Source organism: Balaenoptera acutorostrata, chromosome 4, assembly GCF_949987535.1.
Source record: "Balaenoptera acutorostrata chromosome 4, mBalAcu1.1, whole genome shotgun sequence".
NCBI classification, from domain to species: Eukaryota; Metazoa; Chordata; class Mammalia; order Artiodactyla; family Balaenopteridae; genus Balaenoptera; species Balaenoptera acutorostrata.
This window is the reverse complement of record NC_080067.1, coordinates 46,354,638-46,376,277: the sequence shown is the minus strand read 5'-3', so window position 1 is coordinate 46,376,277 and position 21,640 is coordinate 46,354,638. Positions and strand designations below refer to the sequence as shown.

General features: G+C 37.6%; 1 protein-coding gene across 1 annotated transcript in view; it reads left to right on the top strand.

The window, feature by feature from the left end:
* KPNA4 (karyopherin subunit alpha 4) overlaps positions 1–21,640 on the top strand; it is a 158,588-nt gene that overhangs the window by 17,443 nt on the left and 119,505 nt on the right. The gene's annotated exons all lie outside the window — the stretch shown is intronic.

Sequence of the window (21,640 nt, the reverse complement as noted above, 5' to 3'; positions counted from 1 at the left end):
AAAAGAACATATACACTCATATCTAGAGCAGGAGAGTCCATCAGAGGGTGAGAGATTTCAACAAAATTCTGGAACGTGGAATATAGATAGAGGATGAATGGTAACTAATGCAGCAGGATAAAGCTGAGGCTTGGAGTACTGATACACAGGATACAGAGGGAAGGGGCAAAGTGAGCAACTAAAAACAGAGGGTTAACTGAAAGTCTGAATAAGGAACAGAAAACACATACACACACACACACACACACACACATACACCTCTGCTGGGTGACAATTCAGAGTGAGATGTTACACCCTGGGCCAAAAAGAAAAAATCTTTTCTAAAGAAATTGTATGATGTCAGAGAAGAGACCTTCATGTTTTGACAGTTGGGAGTTTCCACCTCATAATGCCTAACTCAACATTTAATTAACCTATAGCCAGCCTGGCAGTTGGCAAACCTCACTCATGTAAATGGAGTTCCCAGTCAGCTTTCAGTGCACAGAGGTTTTCATACTTAATACATAACATGCCTCTAATATAATGAAAGACCAAGGTAAAAGTAAGAAGGTTTTAAGAAAGCTTTAACAGAGGTAATGCAGGGAACAGAAGAAAATGTTCAATAAGTTCTAATTAATATTTCCATAGAGATTTGCAAAGATATTGCATCCATAAAACAAGAAATGGATGCTATTTAAAAAGCCACTCAAAAAACAAAAACAGAACTCTTGAAAATTAAAAACATGGTTTCCAAAATGTAAAAAGATCAATAATAGGTTAGAAGAAAATCCAGAAGTTTCAAAGTCTGACTTATAGGACTTTATTCCAGAAAGAACAGAAAATATGCAAAGAGGAAATTATCAAAGAAACAATATAAGACTATATTCAAAGCTAAAGAATAAACTCTCCAGACTGAAAGGCTTCCCTCAGTGCTTAGCAAGTTGATTTTAATTTTTTTTTAAACTTAAAAAAAAAAATATATATATATATATATATATATATATTTATTTATTTATTTATTTGGCTGCGCCGGGTCTTAGCCGTGGCACACGGGATCCTCGTTGGGACATGCAGGATCTTTAGTTGCGGTTTGCGAACTCTTAGTTGCAGCATGTGGGATCTAATTCCCTGACCAGGGATTGAACCCCGGCCCCCTGCATTGGGAGCACAGAGTCCCAGCCACTGGACCACCAGGGAAGTCCCAGCAAGTTGAGTTTTAAAAGAGCTATATATGCTAAGGCATAAAATATACATGTTTTATTTTTATTAAAACTAAAATTTTATTTTTTAAATTAAGTAGACTATTCTGGGTGTAGAAAGTACACTTATGAAGAAATTATGTAAACCTTTAAAAAACTATTAAATTCTTAACCAACTTCCTATATCTCAGAAACCAGAGATAGCATTCTCATTCATTTATTCATCCACCCATTTATTCAGCAAATGTATATATTGATTGCCTACTGTGTGAACTACCATGTGCTAGATTCCAGGGAGGACACAAAGATAAATTAGACCTTCCCTTAGGTGGCTTTCACTGGGGAGAAGTTTAAAGATATGTGAACAAAAATAATAATACAAAGTTTTAAAAAATGTAAATGCTATAAGAAGAAAAAAGCTAACATATTCTAGAAATTCAAAGATTACTTCAGGATGGAGGGCATCAGGGAGATCACCCTAGAGAAGTTTCAACCTCAAACCAGGCCTTCTAGAGATAGGGTAGGGGAAGGGTATTTATTAAAGAGATGGTCTGTGTAAGCAGAGTCTCAGAAATGGGAAAACATAGGATGTATATGGAAAAACAACAGGATACAAGTATGCACATGTAATGGGGTTTTTTTCCTATAAACACGTTTAACTATCATGAGAAAACCATTAGACAAATCTTGATTGTAGGACATGCTACAAGACAACAGACCTGAACTCTAAAATATGTCCATGCCATGAAAGGCAGAAGAAAAAAAAAGAACAGAAGAAGAATGATCTAAATTAAGATACATTTAAGATACGTGATTAGATCCTTTGTTCAAAAAAATTGGTTATTACTATAATTGGGGACATTTGATGATGATGATTATTCATATATTATTATGTATATGAACTGTATATTAGATGATGTTATTTATCAATGCTAAATTTCTTCTTTTTTTAAATTTTTAAAAATTTATTTTGGCTGCATTGGGTCTTCGTTGCTGCGTGCAGGCTTTCTCTAGTTGCGGCGAGCAGGGGCTACTCTTCTTTGCGGTGCGCGGGCTTCTCATTGCAGTGGCTTCTCTTGTTGTGGAGCACAGGCTCTAGGCGCACGGGCTTCGGTAGTTGCAGCATATGGGCTCAGTAGTTGTGGCATGCCGGCCCTAGAACACGCGGGCTTCAGTAGTTGTGGCGCTCGGGCTCAGTAGTTGAGGCACACAGGCTTAGTTGCTCCACGGCATGTGGGAGCTTCCCAGACCAGGGATCGAACCCATGTCCCCTGCATTGGAAGGCGGATTCTTAACCACTGCGCCACCAGGGAAGTCCAATGCTAAATTTCTTGAGTGCAGTGATGATATTGTAGTTACGTAAGAGGATGTCCTTGCTCTAAAGAGATATATGTTAAAGTACTTAGGGGTGATACCAGCAAGTTAATTTCAGTTGGTTCAGTGCACACACACACACACACACACACACCAGAAATATGGCAAAAGTCAGCAATTGGTAGTTTATGTGAGGGGTTTTGGGTGTTCACTGTACTATTTTTAAACTCTCCTGTAGGTTTGAAAATGTTCAAAATAACACGTAGAAAAAAAGAATATAATTGAAATAAGCTAATCAAACTAGGCTGCAGTCTGCAGTAATGTAGAGAATAATTTAGCTTACACATGTGGTAAGACCATATTTCCCAAGATGAATTTAGGGACTGTGTACTACCACGTGGGCTCTTCTCCATCCATCTCTGGACTTTCAATAAATTGAATTTTAAAAGAAAAGGTTTGACACTTATTTCATTTTAAACTTGATACAGTCTTTATGAGATCCACTGTCCATACTGGGGTAATACTTTAATTTGTTTTGCCTATAATGAGGATAATCATACATATATATGCCTTCACTCTGTTTCCCATTTGACCAATTATACCTTGTTTTCAGGATAGTCAACCAGATGAGGGGTTAAATTCTGGATGAATATTATATCCAAATGAAAATATGACTCTTCTGTAAAAGGGAGTAATTTCTTTCTCAATGTTAATTTTCCTGAAAAATTCTACAAATGTTTCAACATCCTTTTCTAGTGTCTTACAACATTTATGGATTCATTTGTCCTGGCCAAACCTGAGGGAAGGCAAGGTGTTTGTTTTCTGTGAATCATTCCGAGATTATGCAAATAAAGGCAGGATTGTGAGAGAGTTACTGGCAAGCTCTGTGGTATCATAGGAAATTTGTTTTAAAATGCAGGAATGAAAGAAACATTTTTTTTAAAACTTCTTACCTTGGAGATGGGAGGCAAAAAGCCCTTACTTAGAAACTCAACCATGTACTGACCAAGTAAAGATATAGAAACTCATCTCTTGGAAGAAAGTGGTAACTTATTCAATTAACTTTATTTTTTATAACTAAAGAAGAAAGAATGGGGAGGTCGTTGTGTGACTTGCTTAGTTTATGCAGACTTGGAACATCCCTGTTTTTCCTATAATAACTTTTTGTTTGGTCTTTTTAAAAATGAACTTTTGGAAAATGGAAGTATAACATACATAGAGAAAAATGCAAAAATCATAAAAGTATACAGCTCACTGAGTCACAAATTGAAAACATCCATGTATATACCAGTGAAACCAGGCTTAATTTTTTTTTTTAATTAATTAATTTATTTTTGGGTGTGTTGGGTCTTCGTTTCTGTGTGAGGGCTTTCTCTAGTTGCGGCGAGCGGGGGGCCACTCTTCATCGCGGTGCACAGGCCTCTCACTATCGCGGCCTCTCTTGTTGCGGAGCACAGGCTCCAGACGCGCAGGCTCAGTAGTTGTGGCTCACGGGTCCAGTTGCTCCGCGGCATGTGGGATCTTCCCAGACCAGGGCTCGAACCCGTGTCCCCTGCATTGGCAGGCAGATTCTCAACCACTGCGCCACCAGGGAAGCCCCCAGGCTTAATTTTTAATTTTCCATTTTTGTTGCAAGTAAAAATTCTAGACCTCAAGCATCTCTACCCTCAGTTGTCAGAAATATACTCTGTTCTCGAACATGTAATGAGAACAACAGGTGCTCATTAACCTACTTGAGATTCTTTGGTGCTGTGAAAAATGGTATTCCAATCCACGACGCTTTTCCAAGTGCCGTTTTTTTCCCAGGACAGAACCAGCACTTTCATGCACATCACCAAATGTGGAGCATATGGGTAGACCACTGGATCTGAGTTCAGATCTAGCCTCTGGCACTTACTAAGTGCTGAATGGTGACAAAAACAGGGATGTTGTGATAGCTTATTATATTACATATAATAAATGTGAAAACACATATCACAGAACCTGGCACATGATTGATGTGAATTTTCTTCCTCTCCTCTCACAAGTTTTGTATATTAGCTAACATTTAAAAATACCTGGGGCTTCCCTGGTGGCGCAGTGGTTGAGCGTCTGCCTGTCAATTCAGGGCATGCGAGTTCGAGCCCTGGTCTGGGAAGATCCACATGCCACGGAGCAACTGGGCCCGTGAGCCACAATTGCTGAGCCTGCGCGTCTGGAGCCTGTGCTCCGCAACAAGAGAGGCCGCGATGGTGAGATGGCCCGCGCACCGCGATGAAGAGTGGCCCCCGCTTGCCGCAGCTGGAGAAAGCCCTCGCACAGAAACGAAGACCCCACACAGCCAAAAATAAATAAATAAAAATTAAAAAAATAAAATAAAATAAAATAAAAATACCTGCAATTCTTACTTATCATGATAATCATTTCATGACATACGTAAGTCAAACCATTATGCTGCACACCTTAAACTTGTACAGTACTGTATGTCAGTTATATATCAATAAAACTGGGAGAAAAAAATTACCTGCAACTCTTGGTTCTGGAGAACCTAGGGGCAGGACAGGAATAAAGACGCAGATGAGAATGGACTTGAGGACATGGGGAGGGGGAAGGGTAAGCTGGGACGAAGTGAGAGAGTGGCATGGACATATATACACTACCAAATGTAAAATAGATAGCTAGTGGGAAACAGCTGCATAGCACAGGGAGATCAGCTCAGTGCTTTGTGATCACCTAGAGGGGTGGGGTAGGGAGGGTGGGAGGGAGAAACAAGAGGGAGGGAATATGGGGATATATGTATATGTATAGCTGATTCACTTTGTTATAAAGCAGAAACTAACACACCATTGTAAAGCAATTATACTCCAATAAAGATGTTAAGAAAAAAACCCCTGCAACTCTTAACCTTTTCCAGACAAGGAACAATTAGATGATTACCATCAGAGTACTGTATTTCCTTGGCAGAATAAAGCACTGTGTGCTGAACCCCTTCTCCAACACCCCAACGTTGTTATCCCCCTTCTCCCAATAAGATTAAAATGAACAAGGATACAATACAATACAATTAAAATGAACAGAGGGACCGTCTGAGGGCTATGTCTGGAACTTGGAAGGGGCATTCACTCATTTGCCTTGGTGAAGACAGGCATTTATATAAGGACAGATGACGCAGATATCTTTGGCCCCAGCTACATGTGAAGCTCTCAGTATCCTCTGTCTGCCCAGCCAGTGGCAAGGGGACCCCAAAGAACTGGGCCATGCAACCTGACCACCATGAACCGAACTGGCTCCTTTTCATGACAGTGATCCAAATGATAGGTTTGCATAGGTATGCAAATTCTTTTTAAAATTATTTTAAGGTCTCCATTCTTTACAGCCTCTCATTTCTCTTCTAACTCACAATAAATTTGTGATTATTCATTCAATATTTATTGGGTACACATGAAATGGCAAGCACTATTTGCTGTGAACAGAATAACTGAGATTCACCCTTTAAGAAGTAACTGAGGGTTGAACCATTTAAAAAATACTCTACATTACAATCTTGCTATTTAAAAAAGTATTTTATTATAAAAACCATATTAAAAAATTTTAAATCATCTGAAACATTTAAAAATCTAATGTGACTAGGAATTTACTTTTGTCTATTTTCTTTCTGTCTTTGTTTATGTACATATATAATTTTGATACACTTTATTCATCAAGCTTGTATTGAGCACATACTATATCTGGATTTAATGCAAGACACTGGTGATATGGATGCAATCAAAACAGTCTCCATTTTCAAGGAACTAGTAGTCTAACGAGGGAGACAGATACATGGCATGCATATTGTTATAAATAAGGTAACAGAACCTTAAGGAAGCACAGAAGTCATCAAAAAGAAGGGTGAAATAGCACATTGTATCCAGGGAACTGGAAGCAGTTCCATAAGTGGAGTTGAGAAGTGTGAGGACAGCAGAGTAAGAGGAGGGGAGGCTGCAGGTCAGTGTCCAGCAAGCATGGCTCATGCCTGGGGTGCCCACATCATTTATCATCCTGGACCGTTTTGAAAGTGGAGGGGGTGCCAATAATGAAAATACCAGAAAACACGTGTAAACAGGACAGTCCTGGAATAACTAGGCTATATGGTCACCCTAATATAGGTCCCATGAGACTTGCCCGGCTTCATGCGAGGACACTTGAGCCAGTTTCAGGATGAAGGATCAGAGTGCCAGGTCCGCATAGCTACTTCTCAGATACGTCCACTGTCACTCGCTGACATTCTCCTTTCCAGTTTTTCTAGAGAATAAACTAAGAAATCAAAGTTGTACACTGGAGAAAGCTGAATCATAGGCTGTCAATGAGGGAAACCAAAATGGGAAACCTACTTCATGCAGCAGAATCAGTCCTCAAAGACTCAGAAATAGACAGTATCAAGCCAGAAACTAGGGTAAAGGAAGATAATTAAAAAGCTGAGACCTTGTCATTAGAGTTGACAGGTAAAATACAGGACACCTAGATAAGTGTGAATTTCAAGTGAACAATGAATAACTTTTTAGTATGAGTATGTTCCAAATATTGTACAGGATACACCTATAATAAAAAAGCATTCATTGCTTTTCTTCTTCTTTTTCTTCTTCTTCTTCTTCTTCTTATTTTTGGTTGCGCCTCACAACTTGTGGGATTTTAGTTCCCTGACCAGGGCACTCGGCAGTGAAAGTGCAGAATCTTAACCACTGGACCACCAGGGAATTCCGCACTGCTTATCTTAAATTCAAATTAGGTGGGTGTCTCTTATTTTTATTTGCTAAATCTGGCAACCTTACTTGGAATGGACATAGCCCCAGGAATGCTTCTCTACAAAGGAAGCAGAGAGGTGTAGAGAGAACAAACACTGGCTTCTCCCATCTCCCTGCCATGTGAGTTCCTAATGGTGTGTCCTATTAGCAGAATCTAACTGGAAGCCAGTTGGCAAAAAAAGTCTGGGAAATATTGTATTTTGGGCCCCTAGTCACAGCATTACTGAGCAGAGGATAGAATGAGGGGTCTGGGGATAACAAACTGTAAGTAGATAACCAGCAATCTCTTATATGAATGATGTAGAATTTTAGCTTAAGATACTTATAAATATGAAGATGCATCTTGGTTAATATCTTTCTATAGATGCTTTTGGTTGCCTCCTTTGGTGATTTTGGTTGCCTACTTTGGTGGTCAAACATTTTGACTGCTTCCTTTGAGATGGGCAAAAAATAGCAATGATAAATGGAATGTGAGGTGTCATAAAACAAGTACCACACTAGAGGTCCACTTGGAAATGCCACAGGAATGCAAAAGGAGGACTGTTCATTCTAACCAGGGGTCCTTTACAGGATGAGTGGTGTTCGACTGAGACTTCATTTGCATAATGAAAGAGGGGGAAAGGGAAAGACATACCCAGATGGACAATGAGATCAAAACCAGAGGAGAGAAAGTGTGCAGTGTGTTCTGAGAATAGCCAAGGTTTGGTGCAGCTGAGTAAAGATGACATGTGGGTGTGGGATGGAGATTGAGTCTTGTCATGTGGGAAGAGCACCTCGTTGGAGGATTCTTGAATACTGAGCTAAGAATTTGGTTTTTACTCTACCATATAATGCATAAGCAATGGGAAGTCATTCCAACACACTGAAACCAAGGAAAAAGATTTGAACCAAGTGTATTTGAGGCCAGATTAATGGATGAGATTTCTCAGGAAGCAAGTATAGAGAAATGGGTCTTAACCTTGTAGAACCCATGGCTCTTATTGAGAAACAAGTAAATACTCACAGATACCTACCCTGGGGGATCCTTATGACACCTACTGTAAATCACTGCTTTCTTCTGCTTACCCCAACCAAACCCAATTTTGTCAAACTTTCTTCTTCTAGTATTTTGAAAAAGAAATTTTCTCTCCTAAATCAAAATATATCATAATTCCAAAAGTGTTTTGCTTATCAAATTATATTAATGTCACACTCATAAGCTATTTGAGGTAAATGTAAATTATTAAAGTTATTTCATGAACAATTTGGCAGTGCACATTATATTTCATTGCAATTAAAAAAAAAAGAAATCAAAGTTGTAAGAGGACAGGATGGGATAATAACATCTACCTGATATAGTTGTTATGACTTCGTGCTGCCTCCCAGGAGAATGAGCAGCCATGGGGAAGGGTGATTAGGGTAAAGGTCATCTCTCTTTCCACCCTCCTACCCTCCTACCTCCTTGCTTCTCTGCTTTTCCTTTCCTCTTTCAATTTATTTCTTTCCTATTTCTTCCTTTCTTTCTTTTCTCAGCAAATGCATAGTAGTTGTTATTATTTTATTATTGGTCATGGAGATAGCAAATAGGTTTATATTTGCTTGGCCAAGTGAGAATTATTGTTAGCAACTTTTTTGAGAGGGAATATAAAGTTGTATCTTGGCCCCTTGGGAAAGAGTACTATGCTCCATTACCAATGTCTGTGTGATGGTTAATTTTATGTGTCAACTTGAGTGGGCTAAGGGATGCCCACCCAGATAGCTGGCAAAACATTACTTCAGGGTGTGTTTGTGAGAGTTTTCCTGGAAGAGATTAGCATTTCAATCAGTAAACTGAGTAAAGAAGTTTGTCCTCGCCAATGCAGGTGGGCATCGTCCAATCATTGAGGGTCTGGTAGAGGGCCTGGTAGAACAAAAAGGCAGAAGAAGGGTTCCTTTCCCCTCTGCTTCAGCAGGGATGCCCATCTTCTCCTGACCTCGGACATCAGATGGGGACTTACACCATTGACTTCCTTGGTTCTCAGCCCTTTGGGTTTGGAATGGAATTGCCTGCAGACAGCAGATCATGGGACTTCTCAGCCTCCATGATTGCAGGAGTCAGCCCCTCATAATAAATCTCTTTCTATATATTTATATCTATAACTTCTATTTCTCTAGAAAACCTTGACAATTACAGTCTGTTATGAGGATAGCAGGGGCATATTTCCATATTTGCCATTCTTAATTGCTGGTATCAGACAAAACATGGTTCCCAAGCCTTTAATCCCTCCCCCTACCATGGTTGAGGCCACTTGATCCTCTTTTAGAAGCTAATTGTAGTCTCAATCCTGATCTGAGACATCAGGTACTTAAGTAGCTCCAATCTTCCTTTCTAAGACCCAGCACAGAGTCACCCTAAACACTAACCTAGTCATAATTTCAACTAGACAAATGTCTTTTTAAATTTAATTTTATCTCATTTTATTTTTATTTTTTGCCTTTCAAAATAAGTCCCAGTCCAGATTGTTAAACCCAGGTCTGGTAACTAAGTTTCTTGCAGTCCGGTCTCTTTCTAAAATAGGTATCCTGACTCACATTTGCCATACTCTTTCCAAAATTAGCATCCCTAACCCTTGAAATCTAACTTTCAGGATTAAACCCTTTTTACCCATTGAAAACTTCTGTATTCTCCATCAATTTTCTATCTAACTATGTGTTGGGACATCTTGCTCCACCAACCTTTACTAAATACTTGTCAAGTCAAAAATATACACATAAGTTTGCATAAAAATACTTACAGAAATCTCAGCATGAAATGTAAATGCCCAGAAGTAAGTAAGACCTAAAGTTTACAGAGAGATTATAGGATATTTGGCTTTCTCTTGAATAATATGGACATTTTTTATTTTTTTTAACTTCGCAGGTTGACAGAAATCAAATGTATTCATTCAAAAAATACATATCTTTATGTGAGGAATTAGACAAATATTTCTGAATTGCCATGTGCCAAGCACTGTGCCAGGTAGTGGGAGGGAGTGGGCACAGAGGCTACTAAGAAGCCTAGTGGAAGAATCTGTGACTCTGTCTTAGGTCAAAGGAGCCCTCCCAGGGCTGCTGTGTGGTGCTGAGTCTAAGGCCCAATGAGTCATGCTGGTTAGAGGCAAAAGGTAACCCATCATCCTCCAAGATTTGGAGAGTTCACATCGTGGGGGACTTCCCTTCATGGAAGCCACAGCTTTCTTTTCCATCAAAATATTCCTCCCATGGAGTGCTGCTTCCCTGGGGATTTGGGCAAAGAGGGCCCTAAACAGAATCTTGATACCGTCTCTATGTCAGCTACCCTCCAGAGTTCCTATTTCAGGTTGGAGGAGTGCCTCCATTCCTTGGATCACGTTTTGGAGCTAGCTGGCCAACATCAGCCAGTTTGATGACCTGACCAAGCTTGTCCCCAGATTGGGTTATTAGCTTCTTGCTTTTCCCCAAATGTTTACTGATGATTTTCCCTCCCACCCACATATAAGTGGTCTCTAGAATCCTACCATTACAAGCTCACAATAACCCAATGTCTGACATAGCCTACAAATAACAGACATCAGTTTCGCTAAGGAAAGAGGAGGGACTTATCCTCTCAGCTGAATACCAAATAAGTACATTTGTAGTATAGAAATGTTATAAAATATTAATTTAAATAACATCCAGGGAGCCCAAAAATATAAGACAGTCATCCAAGAATCCCAAGTCAGAGGGAGAGGCAAGGAAATTTGTAGACAACATGACTGTGTACCTAGAAAACTCAGAGAACTGGATGACAAACTGGCCAAGACTCAAGATCAACATACAAAAATAAGTAGCATTCCTCTTAGCCAGCAATAACTGAGAAAAATCCCATTCTCAGAAGCAATAAAAACTGTAAAATATCTAGGAGTAAACTCAATAATATATGTACAAGGTCTGTATGAAGAAAATATTAAATCTTTGCTGCTTTTCTTTTAAAAAAATGCCAAATAAAGAAGGAGATATAACATTGCAAAAATGCCAGTTCACTCTCTGTAAGTTAAATTCAGCCCCAGTCAAAATCAGTAACAAATATTTGTAGAACATTTAATTGAGTCAGTTACTATTTTAAGCAGTGGAGGTACAGTGATGAGTGACACAGACAGAGTCTCTGCCCTCAAGTTTACATTCCAATGCAAGGTGGGAGGGGGGAGATAAATGTATAAACAAATAAACAAGATGCAGAGTTTCTTTCCTCATTCTGGGACCCAGGCTAATGGAGCAGCCCCTACCATGAACATTGCTGATCACTGTGGTATAGGAGAAAGAGCTGTGAAGGATCTTACATAGTCAATTAAATGTTCTGGGCCAGAGGTGCACCTACAACTTCTACTCACAACTCATTGGCCAGAATGAGTTTCATGGCCCCATGTGACCACAAGGAGGCAGGAAGTGCTGTGCCACTGTGCACCCAGAAAGGGAGCAAACCAGATCTATCTGGCATATAGTATGAATAATTACCTCACCCTATCAATGGTCTGATATTTTTATTATTCTGCTTTTTAGGTTTAGATTTTTAATGTCTGGAATTTCTTTATGAACAGTATATCTGGTTTCCAAATGTACAGTAAATCTTTTTAATACTATTGATTTAAAAGACCCTTATTTGTTAATAATTGTGTTTGGTTTCAAGCAATAGACACCAAAAAAACCCTAGTGAGTTAACAAATTAGAGGTTTTATTTTGCTCACATATGAAGAATCTAGAGGGAAGCAGTCTAGAGATGGTGCCTCTAATGTCATCAGGCACCCAGCCTTTTGCTGGCCACTTCTACCTACAAAGGAGAGTAGGATATATAGGGATTTTTTTTTTTTTTTTTTTTAAGAATAAGGACATATTACCATTACCAGTAAATATATTTGTGTGTGTGATCAGATTCAAGATATATTTTGGAGGCAGTAGCCACAGGACTTACTAATGGCTTAGGTAGGGGTGAGAGACAGCACCCAAGATAACTCCTAGGTTTTTTGACTAAACTAGGAGGAGAATGATACATTTACTGAGAAGAAGGAAAACAGGACTTTAAGAAGAAAAACCATAGTTAAAATGTAAGTTCTTTAATAAAACTTGCAAGCTGATTGAAATTTGGCATGGAAGAAAAAATGGGCAAACCCCCCCACAAATAATCATGAATAATAAGCAATTTTAAAAAAACTACAGAGCAGGAGGTACAGAAACAAGTTTATATACACACAGACACACACACAGTGTAAGTCAACTCACAATGGATGGGTAGCATAGGCATGAAAATAAACAGTTCTTGTTATAAGCTACCAAGATTCTAAGTTTGTTACTTTTGCACAACCTAGCTTATTCTGGTTGATATACTGTGAAAGCACACACACAAAATAATGAGATAGGTATCCCCATGTACTTACAGGGAAAGTTTGCTAAGAGGTATTATTAAGGGAAAGAAACAAATTCTAAAATAGTACAGTTGGTATAACATCACTTACGTGATATAATATCAACCCCACCCCACAAAATAGCAAACTATATATTTCTCAGATATATGTATGTTAATGCATAGAAAAAAATCTAGAAAAATACGCCTGAAACCGATAAGAGTTTATCCTCCTCTAGGGGGAGGCTTAGTTAGAAGGAGATTTTTGCTTTATCTATTATTAAAATTTTTTTAACTTTAAAAAATGTGAAACATCACAATATGAAAGAAATTATATACTGTATATGCACATCTTAAAGAAGAGAAGTAAAAGTGTAAATGGTTATCAGTGTCTCTCCCACCCAGCTGAGAAAATAGAACATCACCTATACCAGTGAAGACCTCTGGGGACCCCTAAATGATTGATTCCCCCACCTCCCCCAGAGAAATAACCATTAACCTGAGGCTAGTGTCACTCACTCCTTGTTTTTGGTTTAAGTTTTTTTCTGTGGGAAAAAAATATACAGTATTATATAAGTAATATATAAAAATAATACTTATTACTTAAGTAATAAATAATATGTTATTACTTAAGTAATATATTGTTTACTAAGTAGTAAGACTTAAGTAACATATTATGAATGTATAAAAAGTAATATATATATTTCTAAGTAATACATCATTAACTTTATTTTCTATTTTATCAATTTCTGCTTCTATCTTTATTATTTCCCACATTCTGCTTTTTCTGCTTTGTCTCCTGTTGTTTTTGTTGTTGTTTGTTTTTTTATAATATCTGAAGGTGAATTCTCATTTATTCTCAGTCTCAGTTATTAGCAATTTTTCTTTTCCATATAAGCATTTAAGTCTGTAAATTCCCCCAAAGTATCACTTTAATTGCATGCCACACATTTTTTTACTCATTTTCTAATTACCATTATAATTTTTTTCTTTGATCCATCAGTTATTTAGAAGTATTTTTCTAAATTTGCAAATATATAGAAGTTTTAAGTTATTATTTTATTATTTATTTCTAACTTAATTTTATTGTAGTCAAAAATACTGGTTCTTGGACAATTATTGAGATACTTTATGTCCTAGTACATGGTCATTTTTTGTCAAAGTTCCACATACATTTGGAAATAATGTGTATTCTTTAATAATTGAGTACAATATTCTGTATCTATTAGGCCAAGTTTTATAATTGTTTATTCAGATCTTGTCTGCTTGAACTATTGATCAAAGAAGGAAGAATGTTAAAATCTTCAACAGTGACATGATCATTTCTTCTTGAACTTTTGATGATTTTTGCATCCCGTATGTTGAAGCTATCTTTAGTGCTGACAGGTGTAAAATTTTTATATCTCGTGATTGGACTGGATTTTTTTTCAATAGGTAGTGACCTATTTGATCTCTAGTCATATTTTTTTCTTGAAGTTGAATTTGTCTGTTTCTAATATAGCCATCTCAGTTTCCTTTTGGTTAGTGTTTACTTGCCTTCCTTTCAACCTTTCTGTGTTCTTATGGTGAGCTGTGTCTCTTCTTAATAGCAAAGAGTTGAACTTTAAAAAATTCAATTGACACTTTTTGACTACATTAGAAGAATGTAGTTTCTTGATACTGATTGTGATTTATTTATCATTTTATTTTTATATTTTCTGTTTGCCCCACTTTTCAATGTTTTCACTCTTTTCTTTGTTTTAGTTGACTACACTTTTTCTTTCCCTTATTCTTTTTTCACCTTTATTGGTTTGGAAAGTATGGAATCTAATTGTACTTTTTAATGGTTACTGAGGTAGGCAGAATTCTGAGATAGCCCCCCAAACTCCCATCCTGTCATTTATAATTCCCTTTCCATGAGTGTGGATGGGACTGTGAATATAATGGATATTACTGTCTTGATTAAGTCATATGGCAAAGGTGAAGGAATTTTGAAAGTATAGCTAAGGTTCCACTTTAGCTGATTTTGATTTGATCTAAAGGGAATTTACCCTGGGTGAGCTTGACCTTATCAGGAGAACCCTTAAGAGGGACTGGGCCCTTCCAGAAAAGGGAAATTTGAAGCAGCAGATTTATCTTGCTGGCCTGGAAGAACACAAGCAGTCATATTGTGACTTGCCTAGTGCGCAGCCACTGGTAGCTGAGGCCTCTGGCCTACAACCACAAGAAACTGAATTCTGTCAGTAACCTGAATGAGCTGGGAAAGGACTCTGAGCTCCAGATGAGAATCCCAGCCTGGCCAACACTTTGACTGCAGCCTTGTGAGACCCTGAGCAAAGGATTCCACTATGCCGTGCCTGATATCCTGACCCACAGAAGCTGAGAAACAGAAATATATATTATCCTAAGCTGCTAAATTTGTGGGAATTTGCTATAAAGCAATTCATATGAATGAATATAGTTACCTTAGAAATTTTAACATTTATATTTAACTTAATGTCTGAAGAATAATCAATGTGGTTATCCACATTTAGGAAAAAAAAGAACCTTAGAATGTTTTAACTCCCTTTACCACTCTTTCATTATACATTCTATTGTTGTCTAGGTGTGTCTAGCTTAACTTTTTTAACCATCAAAGTAAACACTATCATTGGTTTATTCAATAAATGTTTGCTTAGGTTTATCTACATGTTTATCATATTCTTTGCTCACCATTTCTTCTTACACTCAGACTTTCTCCTGTGCTTATTATCCCTCATCCTGAAGTACGTTCTCTAGAAGATCTTAGAATAAGGGTTTGCTGTAATAAAAGCTCTCAATTTTTTCCATCAGAAATTAACTTTATTTTAACCTCAGTTTGAAAGATAATTTGCTGTATATAATAGTATATTTTGACATTTATCTTCTCTCAGCACATTAAATGTACCATTTCACTGTCTTCTGGCTTCCTTTGTTGCAGTGGGAAAATCTATCAGTTTAATACAGTTCCTTTATAGATAACACTGTCTTTTTCTCTAGATGCTTCTAATATAGTCTCCTTGCTTTTGGTATTTTAAATTTTCACTATAATATGGCTAAGTGTGGATTTTGTTTTATTTATTGTTTGCAATTCTTTCTGTTTTCTGAATCTGTGTATTGGTATTTCTCATCACTAGATGAAAAGAAGAAATTCTCTCCTCAAATTTCAGGATTTCTCAGCCATTATCTCTTTGAATAGTATAATTTCTCCCTTCATCTTTGTTATCTCCTCATGGAACTGCAGTGTGTTGGAACTTCTCTCTCTGTGTCCTCTATGTCTCTTAATATTTCTTTTGTAGTTTCATTCTTTGTCTTCTTCTGAATTTGTTGTAATTTCCTCCAATCTGTCATGTATTGTCTCTTCAAATGTGCCTAACCTACTCTTTAAGCTATCCATTAAATTTCTAATTTTAATTATTACATTTTTAATATGTAGAAATTCTATTTGGTTCTTTTTCAAATCTGGCCAATTCTGATAGCTTATAGTTTGGCATTCTTCTAATAATCTTTAACATTTTTTCTTTAAATACATTAAAATACTTATATTTTATTCTATACCAGACCATTCCATTATTTGAAGATTTTAATGCCTGACTCTGCAGTGTGTTAGTTCTGCTATTTCCTCATGCATCTAAAGTCATATTCCTTGAAAATGTATATATAGATTTGAATTTAACAAGTATTCTTTTGAGGAGGGTTTGGATTTGCTTCCTCTACATATTAGGGATACTCCCAACTACATTTTTGGCTTGGGGCTTTTTTGGAATGTACAGATAGTATGAATTCCGGTTCTAAACACATGTGAAAGTAGGTTTATGATTAAGAATTCTCAGGCCTTTTTCTTCTTTGTTCAGCTCTGCCGAGAGTCCAAGTGAGATTGGCAAATATCACCACTAGCACTCTGTTGGGTGGGATTTTTCTAATTCAGCCACTGAAAGAGTCATCCTTGAAGGTACCCTATTCTAGCTCCCACCTTGCTTTGGACCCCAGTTTTCTCTTCAGCCCTGGTACATTGAGCCCATTAAAACTTGGGCCATTGACCACTAAGGATCACATAAACGCTCAGGGCTTTGCCTAACCCTACAGATTTTGCTTTCTTTTTCCCCAACCTCTGAAAAATTCCCTTAATTTCTCACCAGCTCAGCCTCAGACAAACATACATAAAAAGTTTTTGTTTGTTTTGATATTTTATATGGCATTTTTACATGTGCTATACTGGGAAGGATTTTACTTAAGACCTAGTTCATCATATTTCTAGAAATTCTTTAAATTTTTAGTGAGAATGTACTCATATTTTAGAATTTTAGTTAAAGACATATTTAAGATATATTAAAATATTAGAAGAAAATGTTGAAGAACATGTTAATAACATTGGTGATATATGGCCTTCTTAAGCTAAAATTCCCAAAATTATAAAGCCTATAAAGAATTAATATTGATTAATATATTTAACTGAATAAGCATTTAACATTTTTGTATGCAAACACCTTAAACAAAATCAAAAGACCAAAAGAGCTATAGAAAATATTAACAATGTATAATGAAAGTTTCATATACATAATACATAATGAATTCATACAAGTCAATAAAAAAGACACACAGACGAATTAGAAAATGAGCAAAGGACATGAACAGACAATTCATAAGAGTATATACAAATGGTCAAATATTATGTAAAATTATGCTGGATGTCACTGGTCACCAGAGACCTTAAAATAGTATCTTAAAATAGTAAGATACCATTTTTCACCCATCAGATGACAATTGATAGTATGTTAGACTGAATCACTATTGGGGGAGTACAAATTGATACCTGCCTTTTGGAGGGTAGTTTGGCAATATATCTATTAAAATTTTAAATATATTACTTTGGGGGATTTTGAACTAATGGTTAGAGGATATACCCACTCCTGACAAATCCTCAGTAATTAATATTTTCTTTATATGTCAGTGAGTGAAAAAGTTCTGAACTCCAAGAGACAGATATCAGAAAAGTTTTTCAGAGAAATCACTTTATTTCCTTCTCAAGATAATATTAAGTGTTCAGATAGTACTCACTCTGGTTTCTCACCACTCAGATAGTAAGGTTTTCCACATTAACTGTTGAACCGTGTCCATCGAACAGATACAAGTCTTGAGATCTATTACCTTGGCTATGACCCGATAACTGATTCTCTTGATATGACCCACCTTCCCCTTCTTGAGCAAGATGATAGACAGTAATGACTTATAACAACATTTCCTTTCTCATTGGAAGTACTGAAGGCAGCTTCCCCTGTTCATTGACAGAGGTAACACAAAGTAGCAGGGATGCAAAAATCTTCAAGACACAATGCAAATGCATGGGAAAGGGCTCGGAAGGATATTTTCCATACTGCTATGCTGTGGAAGAAGATAGCCACAGGATGTCAAAGGGATGTTAAAGGACATCATATGGTTTCTATCTATGGTCATACAACTTACATAAATTATCTCCTTGGACAGGAACAGTCTGAGTCTTGCTATGTCATTCTGCTCTAGTACATTTTAGCAAGTCTATTTGGTTTACAAGCAAGGAAACATTGTATGGCAAATGGCCAAGATAGCCTCTTCCTCAGGATATTCCCCAGAACCTACGTGTACCCTTTAACCTAGCAAATCAATCTCTAAGGATCTATCATTAAAAAACACTTGCACATGTATCCAAAGAAGCGTGTAAATAAATGGATGTTCATTGTTTCATTGTTTATAACAGTGAAAAATTGCAAATGGACTATATGATCATCAATAGAGAAGTTAAATATATTTTAAATGTATTTTGGTTCCTCTGTGCTACAGAATGCTTGCAGCAGCTAAAAGAACAAGGAAGATGTATGCATAGTGACATAAAAGGGTATCAAGCAATTCAGTGGGGAAAAAAAAAGCAAGTTGCCGAGCAGTACACAACAGCATAAAGTTATTTAGTTTAAATATGTATATTAATATATATTAGTATACACATATATATATCTATTTTAGTAGATATATAATATATATACAGAAATACATGGGAAAGAGGGTGGAAGCTATTCCCACACTGCTATGCAATGGAGGAGACTACCATGGAGTGGTAATGGGCTTTTACAGTCGCTTTGTGTTATTTTATCATGTTATATTGATAATATTTTCATGTAGTACTTAGGTAATTCAACAGTTTTTAAAATAATTTGTTTTTATGAAGAAGAGGAGAGGTTGTTTAAGATTAAAGGAGCTGGAGGGGGATGCTTGATCTGTGTCCAGGCCAGCAGAGATAAGAGGTAAGAGAAAGTCTGAAGTGAGGATTTGAGGGCAGAACTTGTTGGAGTCGTGCATTCATTTTGTTTCATTCCAAAAACTTTTATTGTGCATCTACTATATTATATACAAGGTATTGAGCAAAGGAATATTCAGAAATGAAAGTTATAATGCCCTGCTCTCCAGAGGTTCACAGAGAAGTAAACACATATTCATAATGCAGTGAGATGAGCAGTAAGACCCAGTTATGCCTGGTGAATCAGAAAAATACAAAGGATGGGAGAAGCCACCTGTGTCCATCCAAGTACAAGAGTTGGCTTTCTGGCCTTCCACTGTCCCCCAGTGACCACTATGTATACTGCCATGGTTGGAAGCCAAGACTGACCCTGTGTGTGCCATGTGCGTTACATCAGGAATTACGGGAATTCTAGCAAAGTAGGATCTGTGCTGAGGGTGGACAACAAGGTCTCCTCCATAACTAACAAAACTTTCTGAGCTATAATGACATGGACAACAGGGTTTTAGTACCTTTAGCCATTTCTCTCCACCATTACCGTGCCCTTTCTGTGATACTTTCAATTTATTTAACAATATATAATATCTTTTGTTATTAAATTAAAGATCTGAAATTTTTAATGCAAATGCTATCTGAAAGCTATTCACACTGAAATATACATAATCAATTTGTAGGCAACAAATACGGAACAAATTAATGAATGACCAAATAAACGAAATCAGATCCTTACAAAATTTGATAAAATGGGGAAAGGGGGAAAAGTACTGAATAACTGCTATAGCAGATTGATATTATGGTATCAACCATATATTTTTCATTTTCCATACTTCCCATTTGTTCTGTGACCTCTTCCTCAACTTCAGGCAGCAGAGGGTAGCTCCTTCTATGGCCTTGGAGAAGGAAGGCACAACAGAGAACAGAGAACTAAAGAGTCCATTTTCACTCAGCTCTTGAGTTTCAAACTAGATTTTAAAAATTCCTGGCACAGACAGTAGATTAAGAGAAAGGGTTTTTAAGGATCAAAAGATAAAACTAATGCCATAAACATTTGATTTTTAAAGAAGACATGATATCAGAATGAGTTGTCCTTCCTGTATTAGTCTGCTAGAGCTGCCATAACAGAATACCATAGACTAGGTACCATATAACAGAATACCATAGACAGAAACTGATTTTCCCACAGTTCTGGAGGCTGGAAGTCCCAGAACAACGTGACGGCAGGGTTAGTTTCTGGTGAGGCCTCTATTCCTGGCTTGTAAACTGATGCCTGCTCACTATGTCCTTACCTGGTCTTCTGTCTGTGCCTTCCTGATGTTTCTTCCTTTCTTATATGGACACCAATCCTTTTGGATTAGAGCCCCACCCTTATGACCTCATTAAACACTTATAGGTCTTAAAGGTCTTATCTACAAATACAGTTACCTTGGGGATTAAGGCTATATGAATTTGCATGGTGGGGTGAGACACAATTCCGTCCATAACACTTCCTTAAATTTGTTAGATGTGCTCTGTCCAAAAGAAATATAATGCAATTTAAATTTTCTAGTAGCTACATTTTTTAAAGTAAAAAGAAAAAGTGAAATTAATTGTAACACTATCTTATATTTAATTCAACATATCCAAAACATTATAATTTCAACATGTATGTAAGCTATACTAAAAATATTAATGAGATATTTTACAATATTTCCTTCAAACTAAGTCTTTGAAATTCGTGTGCATTTTCACTTTGGGTACATTTCATTTTGGACTGGCTACATTGTAAGAGTAACCACATATGACTAGTAGATACTGTAGTGTTAGATAATCTCCAAGCTGAAGAGAGAGAAGGGTCAAATAAGAGAGCAAGGGAGAGTGGCTCAAGATATGGCTGAGGTCCCAGGAGCAGGGGGGTGGGGAGGAGTCACGATGACTGATAGAATCCTCAAAGAGGTTTGGGGATCTGAGAGCAGAAGGACCTGTGTTCACTTCTCAGATGGGACCCAGGTAAACAGGAACAGGTAGAAGTAGCAACCAGATGTGTCTAAGACAGCCCCCCAAGTCTCCAGAGTGACACTGGAGGACATCCAAGTTTCCCCGTCTCTAAGAGAGGTGAAGACGTGGCTCAGGGAGGATCACCGGAGTCAAGATTAAGGAGCTGCTATAGCAGGACTGATGACTGGAGACCATGGGAACGTGGACATGAGCAGTGAATGTCAACCTAAAGGGGCACTGGTGAACCTGACACTTCACCTTGTGTCCCCTAGAACTTAGATGCCACTCTGGGGAGATGGGGTGGGGTGGGGGAGGGGAGTTCTGAATTCATGGAATTTACCAGAAGTGATGAAAAAAACTCAGATGTAAGCTTATCTGCAATCTACTGAACTATATTTCCACTATCAGGCAGAAAGGAAGCTTGAAATAACAACTTAAGTTCAGTGATAGTTTTTTTTTTTTAATTAATTAATTTATTTTTGGCTGCGTTGAGTCTTTGCACGCAGGCTTTCTGTAGTTGCAGCGAGCAGGGGCTACTCTTCACTGCACTGCACAGGCTTCTCATTGGGGTGGCTTCTCTTGTCGCAGAGCACGGGCTCTAGGCGCACGGGCTTCAGTAGTTGTGGCACATGGGCTCAGTAGTTGTGGCTCACAGGCTCTAGAGCGCAGGCTCAGTAGTTGTGGCGCACGGGCTTGGTTGCTCCGCGGCATGTGGGATCTTCCCTGACCAGGGCTCGAACCCGTGTCCCCTGCATTGGCAGGCGGATTCTTAACCTCTGCACCACCAGGGAAGCCC